At 38.2% G+C, this 7,657-nt stretch overlaps 1 long non-coding RNA gene across 2 annotated transcripts in view; it reads left to right on the top strand.

Moving 5' to 3' along the window:
• Positions 1-7,420, top strand: part of LOC111524702 — a 30,500-nt gene extending 23,080 nt beyond the window's left edge. For both annotated transcript variants that reach the window (XR_002725847.3, XR_002725846.3), the window contains one exon: positions 7,089-7,420. This is a non-coding gene — a long non-coding RNA (uncharacterized LOC111524702). The remainder of the gene's footprint in view (positions 1-7,088) is intronic.
• The last annotated feature ends 237 nt before the right edge of the window (positions 7,421-7,657 follow it).

The following is a 7,657-nucleotide window of genomic DNA, read 5'->3' as shown; positions in this document are numbered from 1 at the left end:
GTTTGCTTGATGGCAAATATTGTCCTTTACTTTCAGATATAGGACTGACTTAAGCCTGTCTTGTAAGACCAGTCTAGTGGTGATGAATTCCCTCAGTTTTTGCTTGTTTGGCATTTTATTTCTCTTCATTTTCGAAGGCTAGCTTTGCTGGGTTTAGTATTTTTGGCTGATAGTGTTTTAAACATACCATTCTATTCTCTTCTGGCCTATAAAGTTTCTGCTGAGAAATCTGCTGTTTGACTGATGGGGATTCCCTTATACGTGACTTGATGCTTTTATCTTGCTCTTTTTAGAATTCTCTCTTTGTCTTTGACTTTTAACAGTTTGACTATAATATGTCTTGGAGAAGACCTTTTTGGGTCGAAGCTGTTTGAGGATCTCTGAGCTGTATCTGGGATGTCTAAATCTCTTGCCAGACTTGGGGAATTGTCAGCTATTATTTTGTTAAATAGATTTCCTATGCCTTTGCTCATTTCTCTTCCTTCTGAAACTCCCAGAATTTGAACATTTGGTCACTTTACGGTGTTCTATATGTTATGTAGGCTTTCTTCATTTTTTTTTTTTTTTCTGAGCTGTCTTCAAGTTCAGAAATTCCCTCCCCTTCCCCTTCCCCTTCTCCTTCCTTCTTTCTTTTCTTCTTTCTTTCTTTTCTTTCTTCCTTTCTTTTTTCCTGAGATGGAGTCTCACTCTATCACCAAGGCTAGAGTGCAGTGGCTCAATCTCAGCTTACTGCAACCCCCACCTCCTGGGTTCAAGTGATTCTCCTGCCTCAGCTCCTGAGTAGCTGAGACTACAGGTGTGTGCCACCATGCCCAACTAATTTTTGTATTTTTAGTAGAGACATGGTTTTACCATGTTGGCCAGGCTGGTCTCAAACTCCTTACCTCAAGTGATCTGCCCACCTTGGTTTCCCAAAGTCTTAGGACTACAGGCATGAGCCAATGTGCCCAGCCAGAAATTATTTCTTTTGCCTAATCTAGTCTGTTGTTGAAGTTGTCTATAGTATTTTAGTATTTTTTATTTCATTCATTGAATTCTTCAGTTCCAGGATTTCTGTGTTTGTTTGTTTGTTTGTTTGTTTTGAGACAGCGTCTCGCTCTGTTGCCCAGGCTGGAGTAACTTGGCTCACTGCAAGCTCCGCCTCCTGGGTTCACACCATTCTCCTGCCTCAGCCTCCTGAGGAGCTGGGAGTACAGGTGCCCACCACCACACCCGGCTAATTTTTTTTGTATTTTTTAGTAGAGACGGGGTTTCACTGTGTTAGCCAGGATAGTCTTGAACTCCTGACCTCATGATCTGTCCACCTCGGCCTCCCAAAGTGCTGGGATTACAGGCATGAGCCACCGTGCTCAGTCACCCCTGTTTGTTTTTTATTAAATGATACCTATTGCATTGTTGAATTATTATTTTTTTATTTTTATTTTTTTGAGACAGAGTCTGCTCTTTCTCCCAGGTTAGAGTGCAGTGGCACAATCTCGGCTCACTGCAAGCTCCACCTCCTGGGTTCAGGCCATTCTCCTGCCTTCCGAGTAGCTGGGACTACAGGCACCCACCACCATGCTCAGCTATTTTTTGTATTTTTTTTTTTTAGTAGAGACGGATTTTCACCGTGTTAGCCAGGATGGTCTCGATCTCCTGACCTTGTGATCTGCCTGCCTCAGCCTCCCAATCATAAATTGCTTCCTTGATTTCTGTTTTTTACCTGTGTTCTTTTGTAACTCACTGAGTTTCTCATTCTTTTCAAGCATTTCATAAATTGCCTTTTTTTTCAGATCTGTTATCAGAGAATTATTGTGTTCCTTTGGAGTTGTGTTTTGTGTGTGTGTGTGTGTGTGTGTAGTTTGAGACAGGGTCTATCTTTGTCACCCAGGCTAGAGTGCAGTAGCGTGATCATAGTTTGCTGCAGCCTCAATGTCTTGGGCTCAAGGGATCCATCTGCCTCAGTCCCCCAAGTAGCTAGGACTATGGGCATTCACCACCAGGCCTGGCTAAGTTTTTATTTGTCATAGAGATAGGGTCTTGCTATGTTGCTTAGGCTGGTCTGCAACTCCTGGCCTTTAGCAATTCCCCTTGTTGCCTTATTAAGCACTTATTTATCTGTCAGGCACTTTATTTTATTTTATTTTATTTTATTTTATTTTATTTGAGATGAAGTCTCACTCTATTGCCCAGTTTGGAGTGCAGTGGCACGATCTCAGCTCACACCCTGCCTCTTGGGTTCAAGCAATTCTCATGCCTCAGTCTCCCGAGTAGCTGGGATTACAGGTTGCATCACCATGCTCGGCTAATTTTTTGTGTTTTTAGTAGAGATGGTATTTCACCATGTTGATCTTGAACTCCTGACCTCAGGTGATCTGCCCCCCTCAGACTCCCAAAGTGCTGGGATTACAGGTGTGAGTTATCACACCCAGCCTCCAGTGCCTTTGAATAATTTAAATTTTTTTTCCAGATTTTATTATTGTTATCTAAACGAGGGTTAGTATAACCAAGGTACTCTGCCAGTATGGGCAGATGAAAGTCCCTAGTTACTGAATTTTGTGTGTTGATCTTTTTAAAAAAGTTTTAATTTTAAAACATTTAAATAGTTTTTGGAGTACAGGACAAGTTCTTTAGTGGTGATTTCTGGGATCTGGTGCACCTGCCACCTGAGCAGTGTACATTGTACCAAATATGTAGTCTTTTATCCCCCTTCCACCCTTCCCCCACCCCAAGTCTCAACATTCTGTTAATTCATTCTTATGCCTTTGCATCCTCCTAGCTTAGCTCCGCCCCACTTATAAGTGAGAACATATGATATTTAGTTTTCCATTCCTGAGTTACCTACCTTAGAATAATGGCCTCCAGCTTCATCCAAGTTGCTGCAAAAGACATTATTTTATTTTTTTTTTTATGGTTGAGTAGTATATACACCATATTTTCTTTATCCATTCGTTGGTTAATGGGTACTTAGGTTGGTTCCACATTTTTGCAATTGTGAGTTGTGCTGCTATAAACATGTGTGTACATGTGTCTTTTTCATATAACGACTTGTTTTCTTTTGTGTAGATACCCAGTAGTGGGATTGCTGCATTGAATGGTAGTTCTATTTTTAGTTCTTTAAGGAATCTCCATACCGTTTTCCTTAATGGTTGTACTAGTTTACATTCCCACCAGCAGTGTAAAAGTGTTCCCTTTTCACCATGCCCACACCAACATCTATTGATTTTTGACTTTTAAAGTATGCCCATTCTTGCAGGATTAAAGTGGTATCTCATTGTGGTTTTAATTTGCATTTCCCTGCTAATTAGTGTTGTTGAACATTTTTTCATACGTTTATTGCCACCTTTTTTCTTTCTTTGAGACAAAGTTTTACTCTGTTACCCAGGCTGGAGTGCAGTGGTGTTATCTCAGCTCAGTGCAACCTCTGCTTTCTGGGCTCAACTGATCCTCCAGCCTCAACCTTCCAAATAGATGGAACTACAGGTATGAGCCACCATACCTGGCTAATTTTTGTACAGATAGGTTTTCATCATGTTGCCCAGGCTGGTCTTGAACTCCTGAGCTCAAAGTGACTCACTTACCTCAGCCTCCAAAAGTGCTGGGATTACAGGCTACTATGCCCAGCCTGTATATCCTCTTTTGAGAATTTTCTATTCATATTCCTTGCCCATTTTTCAATAGGCTTATTTTTTTTTTCTTTGTTTGAGTTCCTTGTAGATTCTGGTTATTAGTCCTTTGTTGGATGCATAGTTTGCAAATATTTTCTCCCACTCTGTGAGTTGTCTGATTACTTTGTTGATTATTTCTTTTGCTGTGCAGAAGCTCTTTGTTTAATTAGGTCCCATTTATTTATTCTTGTTTTGTTGCATTTGCTTTTGGGTTCTTAGTCATGAATTCTTTGCCTAAGCCAATGTCTAGAGAGTTTTTCTGATGTTATCCTCTAGAATTTTTATGGTTTCAGGTCTTAGATTTAAGTCTTTGATCCATCGTGGGTTGATTTTTGTGTAAGCTGAGAGATGAGGATCCAGTTTCATTCTCTAAAGGTGGCTTGCCAGTTTTCCCAGCTCCATTTATTGAATAGAGTATCCTTTCCCCAGTTTACATTTTTGTATGCTTTGTCAAAGATCAGTTGGCTGTAAGCATTTGGTCTTATTTTTGGATTCTCTATTCTGTTACATTGGTATACATGCCTATTATTATACCAATAACATGCTGTTTTGGTAACTATAGCCTCATAGTATAATTTGAAGTCAGGCAATGTGATGCCTCCAGATTTGTTCTTTTTGCTTAGTATTCCTTTGCCTATGTGGGCTCTTTTTTGGTGCCATATGAATTTAAGAATTGTTTTTTTTTAGTTTTGTGAAGAATGATGATAGCATTTTGGTGGGAATTACATCGAATCTGTAGAGTGCTTTAGGGAGTATGGTCATTTTCACAATATTCTACTTATCCATTAGTATGGCATGTGTTTCCATTTGTTTGTGTCATCTATGACTTCCTTCAGGAATGTTTTATAGTTTTCCTTGCACAGATCTTTCACCTCCTTGGTTCAATATATTCCTGAGTATTGTATTGCATTTTGCAGCTGTTGTAAAAGGGATTGAGTTCTTGATTTGGTTCTCAGCTTGGTTATTGGCTACTGATTTGTGTACATTGATTTTGTATCCTAAGACTTTACTGAATTCATTTATCAGATCTAGGAGATTTTTGGATGAGTCTTTAGGGTTTTCTAGTTATACAATCATATCATCAGTGAACAGCAACAGTTTGCTTTCCTTTATTTCTATTTGGATGTCCTTTATTTCTTTCTCTTGTCTGATTTCTGTAGTGAGCCCTTCCAGTAGTATGTTGAACAGAAGTGGTGAAAGTGGCATCTTTGTCTTGTTCCAGTTCTTGGGGGGAGTGCTTTCAACTTTTCCCCATTCAGTATTATGTTGGATATGAGTTTGTCATATATGGCTTTTATTATTTTGAGTTATGTCTCTTCTATGCCTATTTTGTTGAGAGTTTTTATCATAAAGTGATACTGGATTTTATAAAATGCTTTTTCTGCATCTATTGAGATGATCCTATGATTTTTGTTTTTAATTCTGTTTCTGTAATGTATCACATTTACTGACTGGTATACATTAAACCATTCCTGTATCTCTGGTATGAAACCCACTTGATCATGAAGTATTATCTTTTGATATGTGGTTGGATTTGGTTAGCTAGGTTTTTTTTTTTTTTTTTTTTTTTTAGGATTTTTGCATCTATGTCCATCAGGGATACTGGTCTGTAGTTTTCTTTTTTTGTTAAGTCGTCTCCTGGTTTTGGTATTTGGGTGATCCTGGCTTCACAGAATGACTTAGGGAGGATTCCCTTTTTCTCTACTTTTGGAATAGTTTCAGTTGGATTGGTACCAATTCTTCTTTGAATGTCTGATAGAATTCAACTGTGAATCATCTGGTCCTGGACTTTTTTTTGTTGGCAATTTTTAAAAGTTACTCATTCATTGTTACTGCTTGTTTTTGGTCTATTCCAGGTTTCTATTTCTTCCTGATTGAATCTAGGAGGCTTGTATATTTCCACAAATTTGTGTGTTGATCTTGTATTTGCCCATTCTTTACTAAATATCTTATTAGTTCTAATATTTCAGCTATAAATAGTATTTCCCTTTCTCATATTGGTACCTCTTAATTACTTTTCTTATCAAATCTCATTGTCTACAATGTATAGTCTAAACTTGGAGATGACACAGCAGGTATCCTTGTCTCATTCCTGACTTTTGTGAGAATACTTCCAGTGTTTCATCATGAAAGCATGATATTTTATGTAGGCTTCTAATAATTCTTTGTGAGGGAATTTCTCTTTTTAAAATTAGAAATAAGTATTTAATCTTTAAAATGCTGTTTTTAGCATTTATCAAGATGAATACATGATTTTCTCCTTCAATCTGAGTTTATGTAATTAATTACATTAAACATTTCCCAGTTTTGAGGCAACCTCACTTTCTTAGAAGCAATCCTGTTGGGTCATGATGAATTGATTTTTAAAAATATTATAATATTAGATTTAATTAGGTAATACATTATTTATCATTTTAAAATTCATATTTGTAATTGAGACTTGCCAGAAATTTCTTCTTTCGTTTTCATGGTCTATTGTCCTCCAGCTTTGACATCAGGTTTATGCTAATCTTTAACAGATACTTAGCCTGCCAACTTGATGTTATCCACAGTAATGTCTCCCTATGAGATTTCTGAAGAGATTGGTGTGAGGTAGATATTATTATCATCATTTTTTTTCAGATGTGGTAACTGAGGCACATTGAGAATTATAGTGTCTAATGTTCATGATGTAAGTCAGTGACTAGCAAACTACTTCGAGCTTAATACTTCTTATTTATGAAATACTACAATTATTCTTTTAATTTCTGGGGTTGAGAGTAGAGCAAGGAATATTTAAGTACTCCTCTGATCCTCTCCAGCTACTCAAACTAATATTGTTGTTTATTTCTGTTTCTCTCTGTTTTCACTAGGCTAGGAATGATCTGTGAATGTAGGACCACAATTCTTAAATTCATACGGCACCAAAAAAGAGCCCACATAGGCAAAGTAATACCAAAAGATTTGCAGTCTTCCTCTGACGTTGTGGAGAGTTTCTAGGAATGAAACAGATATATGGCCTTGGGTCCTTTTTTTTCTCTCTCTTTTTTTTAAATAGAGACGAGCATCTCACTATGTTGCCCAGGGTAGTCTCAAACTCCTGACCTCAAGCAATCCCCACCCCAACCCCACCTCTCAAAGTGATGGGATTACAGGTATAAACCACCATGCCTGGCCAGAAGTTGCTTTAACACCAAATCTCAAAATTGTTCAGAAGAGAAACATTGAGCATGAACACCATCTGTGCAAGTCATTTACCTATTGCCCCCACCTCTAAATCCACCTTCTGTACTCTTCCCTGTAATGATGGGACTAGTTATCTTCAAACTGTTTCTCAGACTTCTTTGTAAGCTTGCTTCCTGTTCGGTTCTGCCAATAGGGGTCACTAGAGAGAGACTGGGAGGCAGAAGGAGAGGAGAACATATTTCCTGTTTTTTCTATTCTTGTTAATGTTGCTTACAGGACCAGCAATGCTTCTTCACCTAGAGGCACTTCCCCCAGCAGTGGCAGTTGGTTCTAGCCTTCAGCTTCTTTCAGCAGTACCGGAATCAGCCTCAGTGATTCTGCCTTTACCCGCTCAGAGATTACCAACAGCAGCCAGATGGTTCTACCTTCCACAAAGATTGTGGTTGCAATTCCGGGCTTCTAAGTTCTGGTTACTTCATATTTTTCCTTTTGTTCCTCCAGCCCTAGAGGTGGTAGCTGCTTCCTGAAGTTATTATTTCTAGAGGACTTTTGCTTTTTCAGCCTTTGTATCATGCTTTTTCAGCCCTCTAATGCCTGTGTAACCAATTTCCCTGTAATAAATTAATTTCCTCCATTGAAATACCTAGTGTGTTTTTTTGTTTGTTTGTTTTTCTGACTGGACTCTGACATAAAGAGGGACTGCTCATTATATGCCAGCTCAGAACCACTTAATTATGAAAGTAGTATATTCATTCTTTTTCACTCCTCCAAAAATTCTGAGATTAATTTGTAGATATTGCTGGCCTTGAATGAAGTGCTTAGTTCCTTGCCAATGGAAAACAAGA

Source organism: Piliocolobus tephrosceles, chromosome 13 (assembly GCF_002776525.5).
Source record: "Piliocolobus tephrosceles isolate RC106 chromosome 13, ASM277652v3, whole genome shotgun sequence".
In the NCBI taxonomy this organism is placed as follows: Eukaryota; Metazoa; Chordata; class Mammalia; order Primates; family Cercopithecidae; genus Piliocolobus; species Piliocolobus tephrosceles.
This window is presented reverse-complemented; position numbering and strand designations above follow the sequence as displayed.